This window comes from Pistacia vera, unplaced genomic scaffold, assembly GCF_008641045.1.
Source record: "Pistacia vera cultivar Batoury unplaced genomic scaffold, PisVer_v2 Contig50, whole genome shotgun sequence".
In the NCBI taxonomy this organism is placed as follows: Eukaryota; Viridiplantae; Streptophyta; class Magnoliopsida; order Sapindales; family Anacardiaceae; genus Pistacia; species Pistacia vera.
Genome location: NW_022196335.1, coordinates 960,787 through 969,602, shown reverse-complemented (window position 1 = coordinate 969,602; position 8,816 = coordinate 960,787). Strand labels below are relative to the sequence as shown.

Below are 8,816 nucleotides of genomic sequence, written 5' to 3'. Positions count from 1 at the left end.
GGTGGGGGAGAATTGTGTGCGTTTATCTCGTGTCGAACCAAAACTGTAACGGCAACGTTTTTATTATAAATTCTTTATTAGTTTTAATTTCACGCTTTTATTATTTGCATTTAGCTTGTTTAGTTTCATTAATCAAATTGCCAATTTCAGTTCCGCTACTTAAAATACATTAGGTTGTTAGTCTTGCTCCCTGTGGATTCGACCTTGCTTACCGCTAACTATGGTATTTAGGTTTAATTTTGTGACTGTGACGAACAGTCCGACATTAATCCAATACCTATTTAATTAAAGTTATTTTCACAATAATGTCTTAGCTCAAGTGTTCGAATTGCTTTGAATAGAGCTTTACGCATATATTATATTCAAGGTGGTTTGATTTAAGCTAATATAACTATCGATTTGTCGTTCAGCCAAGAGGTTGCACATATTTATTGTGTTAATGATACATGAAAATTAGCTTTTACCTATTCGAATTGTTGTAATTTAGAGTATAGAAATGTTCTAATTGAAGTTGTTTAATATTTTTTCTCAATGCAATTTTTATTTAGTTGTTAAAAATAAAGATTTATGTTCTAACTAAAAAATAATTATATGTTTACATTTTTTTGTAGTTAAAGATTTTCCTATTTGGACCTAAGATATACCCAATCGGAGAAGAAAAAACCATTTTTATACTTAAGAAAAATTACTACTGATATACGAAACTGCAACTATTTCACTAATATAATAGGCTGATAGCCCATATTAATTTGCTAATTGTTTCAATCTCCAAATAAAGCTAACTTCCTTAACTACTATCACTTGTTTCTCTTTGTAGCTTCACTCATTATAAAAATTCTTACTATTTTGTAACTTTGTTTCTATTTGTAGCCACATATCAAACCAAACCAAACTACCTACATTTTTTCTATTTATGTTTTTTGCTCAGTTGTATTTAATCTTTGATCCCTCTTCACTTTCTACTCACAACAAACTCTTTTGCTCCTTCTCTTCATCTAATAACAGACATTATGGTTGCACAAGTACTGAACCACTTAGCTATTGCATTTTCCATTGCCTTTGTCCTCTTTCCTTCCGCTAGTCTAGCCTTAGAATTGAATGTAATTGATAAATGCTTGAGGTGGAACACTGAGTGGAGAAACAATCGGCAAAAACTTGCCACTTGTTCTGTTGGTTTTGCCGGAAAGATGACTGACAACATTGTTAAAGATACAATCTATTACACAGTTACAAATTCTACTGACGACCCATTAAACTCTAAACCTGGAACCTTGAGATATAGAGCCACTATAATCTCTAAAAAAGTGTGGGTCACTTTTCAAAGGCACATGAATATTCAACTTAAAAAACCACTTGTCATAAGTAGTTTTACTACCATTGATGCACGTGGTTCACACATTCGCATATCAGGCATTGGGTGTCTCTTGATCAATAAGGTAATTAATAATACTTTTCTTCTCTTTCAATGTGTCTCTTGCAAAAACATATTTAACTAGTTAAACTAATAATTAGTATTCAAGTGAATATACAATCATAAAAGGACTTTACTATTAATTTATTTTTACCAGGTGAGAAATGTCATCATTCACAGGTTGTATATCCACTATTGTCAATTTGGAGAGTCAAACTCAGTGATGGGTCCAGACTCAGAGATAATGAACTTTGGAGGAATAGATGGCGACGAAATTAGGGTGGTTAGAGCTTCAAAAGTTTGGATCGATCACAATACATTATATGAATGTCAAGATGGTCTAATTGATGTCACTTGAGGGTCCACTGATGTTACAATCTCCAACAATTGGTTCAAAAACCAAGACAAAGTGATGCTTCTTGGGCACACTGACGAGTATTCGTTTGACATAAACATGAAGGTTTGTGTTGCATTCAATCATTTTGGACCTAATTGTAAGCAACGAATGCCAAGGTGAATGCTTATTAAATTTTAGTGAAAGTATTATGAAGCCTAAGGTGTCGTTTCAGTTTAGTTGGAGAAGTGAATCCTGGACGTTGATTCAAGACAGATCGTGTAGCTCATATTTGTTGACAGTTAACGATATAAAAAATGGCAAAATAGTGATAATTGTAGTTGGGTTAGTCTTCTTTGTTAGGGTTCATTTGAGTGATTGAGAAACTGATTAGGGCTTAGTTACTGTGGTGATTTCGTTGTAATTCTGGGCAGGATTAGATTGAAGGCTGCATTTTCTTCAAGGGCTAGAGTAGTGCTCTAAAATCTTGTGAGTTACAGGTACGGGATTAGAGTGATTAAGTCTGGGTGGTTGTATTTGTCAGATTCAGTAGATCAATCTTGTAATCCTTGTGTAAACTATTTTATAATCCTAGTGCAGTGAGTCTCCTTATTTCGGAGCTCAACATGGATGTAATCTATCCAACATTGGATAGGTGAACCATGGTAAAAGATTGTCTCTTGTGTGTGATTGTTGATTCTTGTTTTGTGTTGAATTGATTCTTGGATTGGTAAAATTAGACTCAGGTTACAACAGTGGTATCAGAGCCTAGGTCCTAGGGTTCATCTAGTTTTAAGATCGATTCAATTCATGACGAATTTGAAATTCTAGGGTTTGTCAGAATTTGGGGGTTTTTCGATTTAAAGGATTCTAGATCACTAGGGCTTCGAATCTTGTTGAGTCTTGGGTTAATTCTTGAGTTTGGGTCAAAAACACAAGTCAGAAAGTAAATCTTGAAATTTTCTAGGGTTCACTGTAAGTTACAGAGCCATGAGTACGATACGTATTGGAGATCTCCCAATACGATAGGAAGATCGATTTCAACAGATGGAAGAAGAAGATGAAAGCCTTCCTTTCCCACAACAAGGTAGGGATTGCTCTGGAGAAGGACACCACCAAGTGGCCTAAGGAGAAACTGAAAAGGGAAATTGACGAAGAGGCCTATAACCTGATTATAATGAACCTGTCCGATATTGTACTACGAAAGTAGACGGCATGGAAATATCGATCACGCTTTGGGGTAAACTCGAATCTTTATACTCTTTACAGTCTGCACCGAATTTAGCTTTTCTTAAAGGTGCCTTGTTTTCTTACAAGATGGATATGTCTAGGTCTTTAGAAGAGAATCTTGATGAATTTCTAAAAATGACTTTACTACTGAAAGGTACTGATCAAGAGTTAGAGGACTCTAATCTAGCAATGATATTGTTAAATTCTCTGCCTAATGAGTATTTAGTGGTGAAGAATGCCTTACAATACACTGGGACATTTCCTAGTGTTGACCTGATAATAGCTAGCCTGAAGTCCAAGGAACTAGAGTTAAGAATTCAGAAAAGAAATGGCAATAATTTGTTTGTCAAAGGTGAAACTGATTCAGCACAATTAGGAAAAGATAATGATAAGAGCTTCCAACAAAACATGAGTTTTAGAACTAAGAAGAAGGGGAAGAATAATAACAAGACTAAGGGAGAAACCAAAAAGTGTCTTCATTGTAATAAGACTGGCCACCTTAGAAAGAACTGTTATGACTGGATAAAGAAATAGAAACAACATAACACAGAGAGTAATTTAGCCAATACCAGCAGTAATATTGAGATCTCAAAAGCTCTCACAGTCTCAAATTTAGCTAGCAGTAAGGATTGGGTTTTAGATTCAGGATGCACTTTCCATATGAGCCCAAACATACAATGGTTCCAAAACCTTAAGAAAGGAGAATATGAAATTGTATTCATGGGAAACAACCACTCTTGTAAGGTTCAAGGCATAGGAAACATAACCATTAGGTTGAATAATGGTAAGATCATAATGCTAACTAGAGGGAGGTACATACCTAAATTCAAACGAAACCTGATCTCATTAGGAACACTGGATGAAGCTGGATGTAGTTATAAGGCACAAAATGGGTCTATAGTGGTTTATAAAAATGATGATATAATGCTTGAAAAAATCAAACAAAATGGTTTGTACATTCTGTGTGGCCAATCCTATGCACCTGCTGTTAATTCTGCTTTGTTATCTACTAACCCTTCTACTGCAGAGAAATGGCACTTGAGACTTACCATATAGGCCGGAAAGGTATGATTGTCTTAAGCCAGCAAGGCTACTTGGTAAGGAATCCATATCTGATTTGAGCTTCTGTGAAACATGTGTGTTGGGTAAACAACATAGGATGAGTTTCCAAAAGGGAACTCATCTAGCTGAAAATTGTCTGGATTATTTGCATACAGATTTATGGGGTCCTGAAAAGGTTAGGACACATGGAGGGAATAGCTATTTCCTCTCCATTGTGGATGACTATAGTAGAAAGGTATGGATGTACCTTCTCAAGTCTAAGGATAAATCCTTAACCAAGTTTAAAGGCTGGAAAAACCTGGTTGAAAACCATGTAAACAGAAAGGTAAAAGCCCTTAGGAATGATAACAGATTAGAATTCTGCAACTTTGAATTTCACTCTTATTATGTAAGTAAGGGCATTTTAAGACATAGGACTGTTAGGGGAACCCCTCAGCAATGGGGTTGCTGAGAGAATGAATAAAACCCTACTAGAAAGGGTTAGATGTCTCATTTTCACTGCTGGTCTACCAAAAACTTTTTTGGGGGAAGCACTAGTTACTACAGCCTACCTTATTAATAGAAGTCCCTCAAGCCCTATAGACTTTAAGTGCCCTGAAGAGAGGTGATATGGGAGAAGACCATCTCTTGATCACCAGAGAGTGTTTGGGTGTGCTGCTTATGCACACACTCGAGATGGGAAGCTAGAGCCTAGATCCCTTAAGTGTGTTTTTCTAAGGTACCAAGAAGGAACCAAAGGCTATAGGCTTTAGGAAAGGGCAGCCCCAAGGGTCAAAGTAATCGTCAGTCGAGATGTGATTTTCAATGAAACTATTTTTCCTTGTAAATCTAGTACTAACAATGTAGGTAGCTCACAAGGAGATCTTGAAAATTATGGCCAAACTGTGATAACTCAGTTTGAGGTAGAGCTTGCAACTCATTCTGATCAATATAACCAAACTGATGAGGTTGATATAACAAAGGATCAGCTATAACCAAACCAAGATCATGAGGATAAAGAAGATCCAACAGTATACACTAAAGGGGACCAACATGGTGACCTGGCCTAATACCAATTAGATAGAGACAGAGTCAGGAGGGAAATCAGACCTCTCACAAGGTTCAACTATGCTGACTTGATCTACGCAGCACTGCTGGCTGGTGCAAATATACACAGAACTGAACCTCATACATATGTTGAGGCAATTGGATCAAAGGACAAGAAAGAGTGGGTTGCTGTAATTAATGAGGAAATGGAGTCACTACACCTGAACAACACCTGGACACTTGTTCCAAAGCGCAAAGATCAAAAATTGGTGGAATGCAGATGGCTCTACAAACTGAAAGAGGGGATAAACCAATCTAATCCACCAAGATTCAAAGCCAGGGTAGTGGCCAAGGGCTACACATAGAGGACAGGTATTAATTTTACTAAAATCTTCTCACTGGTAGTTAAATTTAAAACAATTAGACTCATGTTATCAATTGATGCACAATATGATTTAGAGATAGAATAATTGGATGTTAAAACTGCTTTTTTGCATGGTGAGTTAGATGAAAGGATATTTATGAGCCAACCCATAGGGTTTAAGAATAAAAAGTTGCCTAAGTATGTATACTTACTGAACAAATCATTGTATGGACTAAAACAGTCCCCTAGGCAGTGGTATAAGAGCTTTGATGCATTCATAGTAGGAAGTGGATTCACTAGAAGTATGTATGATAACTGTTCCTATTTTGCTTGCACAAATAACATGCCAATATACCTATTGTTATATGTAGACGACATGCTGTTGATTAGTAAGTCCATGTCTCAGATTAATGAATTAAAAGCCAAATTAAGTGCTGAATTTGACATGAAGGACTTAGGTAGAGCAAAGAAAATCCTAGGAATGATGATTGATAGAGATAGAAGTTCAAACAGCCTAAAACTTGATCAATTTCTATACCTACAGAAACTGGCCTCTAAGTTTGGCATGGCTAACTCCAAAGTTGTCACAATGCCCCTTGCAAACCACTTCATCCTTAGTAAGTCACAATGCCCTAAAACAGAATCTGAAATGTTAAAAATGGAAAATATCCCTTATTCGTATGCCATAGGTTCTGTGATGTATGCCATGATAAGCACCAGACTTGATTTGGCTTATGCAATATCACTATTGAGTAGATTTATGTCAAATCCTAGATATGAACATTGGAATGCCCTAAAGTGGTTGCTTAGATATATAAACTGTACTGTTCAGATTGGCTTGGTTTTTTTTGCAAAAGGAATGCATCACTTGATCTAGTTGGGTATGTCGATGCTGATTTTCTAGGTGATCGAGATTCTTGAAAGTCCACTACAACATACTACTTCACATTGGGGGGCAACAGTGTTAGCTGGAAATCACAATTGCAGCCACTGGTTGCATTATCAACCACAGAAGCTGAGTATGTAGAAGTCTCAGATGCTTTCAAGGAAGCAACATGGTTATAGGGGATCCTAAAAGAAGCAAACTTGCTGAGTGGCACTGCAATTGTCTATTCGGACAGTCAAAGTGCCATTCACCTAAGCAAAAACCTGGTATATCATGAAAGAACAAAACATGTGGATGTCAGACATCATTTTGTCAAAGACCTGATTTCAAAAGGAAAACTAAATCTCCTGAAGGTACCAACTGAAGAAAACCCAACCCACATGGGAACCAAAGTGGTAACAACAGCGAAGTTCAAGCAATGCTTAAACTTACTATACATCAGCTAGTCAATTCCTGGAGCTAAGAAGAAATATGTGAGAAACTTACTGCACTAAAGGAGGTTCAAAAAAAAAAAAAAAAAAAAAAAAAAAAAAAAATAGAGAAAGGCAGAATGTTGGCTTCAAGGTGGAGACTGAAAGTATTATGAAGCCTACGGTGTCATTTTAGTCTAGTTGGAGAAGTGAATCCTAGACGTTGATTCAAGACAGATCGTGTGGCTCACATTTGTTTATAGTCAACGATATAAAATGGGTCAAAACAGTGATAATTGCAATCGAGTTAGTCTTCTCTGTTAGGGTTCATTCGAGTGATTGAGAAACTGATTAGGGCTTAGTTGTTGTAGTGATTTCGTTGTAATTCTGGGCAGGATTAGATTGAAGATTGCATTTCCTTCAAGGGCTAGAGTAGTGCTCTGAAATCTTGTGAACTACAGGTACGGGATTAGAGTGATTAATTCTGGGTGGTTGTATTTGTCAGATTCAGTAGATCAATCTTGTAATCTTTGTGTAAACTGTTGAATAATCCTAGTGTAGTGAGTCTCCTTATTTCGGAGCTCAACGTGGATGTAATCTATCCAACATTGGATAGGTGAACCATGGTAAAAGATTGTCTCTTGTGTGTGATTGTTGATTCTTGTTTTGTGTTGAATTGATTCTTGGACTAGTAAAATTAGACTCAGGTTACAACATTTAGAATATGATTTTTTTTTTCTAATTTTTAGCCTGAGATAGGACTTTGACATGAAAAATAATGCAGAGTTCGCTATGGATTTGCTCATGTAGCAAATAACTTGTACAAAGAATGGACAAGCTATGCTATTGGAGGAAGCATGAACCCTCAAATCATGAGTGAAGCCAACTTGTTTATCACGCAAAAATCAGGGAAGAAAGAGGTAACTTCGATATATAATTCGTATAACTATATGTTACTATCAAGATGTTCAGTTACAGTTTATGTTTCAAGACTCTAATTTGATAGTAATACTAGAATGTTACATGTTGGTTTTGACATAATAGTTATATCTATTGATGTTTAATTTAAATAGGTAATATGGAAATTGGGAAGCTTATCGAAAATTTATTCAGTCAAAGATGTCTTTAAAAATGGAGCTTCTTTTAAAGCAACAGGTTCTGGAAGTATACAACCCAATTACAATGATCAACAAAGATTTCCAGTCACAAATGCAAAATATGTGCAGGCGTTGACAAATTTTGCAGGTGTTTTAGTATGCTTTTGGTCATCTATATGCTGAGTTGGTCAGTGAAGAGATTCTACTAGAATCAAGAAGAAAAATGATACACGCAAAAGAGGGAAAAAGTTAGTTACACGAGCTAGAGTTTTAAGTGGGTAGCTTCTGATTTCATTACTTTAGCTCTCACAAAGAATAAGCTCTTTTATACTGATATTACAATACCCAAAACGCAACGTTTCATTCAGCTGATATAATACTGAAAATGCAGTGTATAAGACTGCTAGTTATCTACTAATTTTAAAACAATCCTAGTTATTTGAATTGTTACAAAAATGACCCCTGTTCTTTGTCTCTTTTTCTCAATTTTCTCCCTTAAACCAAACTCTTTTGACTAGGAAAACAGCTGTTGCTTTTATTCTGCTCTACAATCCATTTCTTCAATATTACCCCATAAATTGGACTCTCTCACTTTCTATAAACTCTGTGATTGTGCAAACTTCAATTCTGCTCAACAACATTCTACTGTAAAAGTTCTATTCTGCAGTAACCTTTAAGTTTTCTTAGCAACATTCTTCCATAAAGACAAAACTTCAATTCTACACTTCAATTCTATTCTGTAGTAACCTTCAATTCTGCTCAGCAACATGCTCTTTCTATAAACTAACTTCAACTCTGCTTAGTAAAATCCTTCTGTGATAAAGAAACTTCAACTCTGTTCTACAGTAACCTGCAAGTCTACTCAACAACATTCTCCTGTAAAGACAAGCTTCAAATCTGGAACTTGTATTTTCATTACTTAACAAAGCTGATTTCTATTCTATTACTCCCTGATCTGATAAAAAAGCATGAGCTGTCAACTCTACTAAACTGTGT

At 35.9% G+C, this 8,816-nt stretch overlaps 1 pseudogene; it reads left to right on the top strand.

The window, feature by feature from the left end:
• The first annotated feature begins 1,064 nt into the window (after nucleotides 1-1,064).
• Nucleotides 1,065-8,003, top strand: LOC116105478 (annotated as a pseudogene).
• The last annotated feature ends 813 nt before the right edge of the window (nucleotides 8,004-8,816 follow it).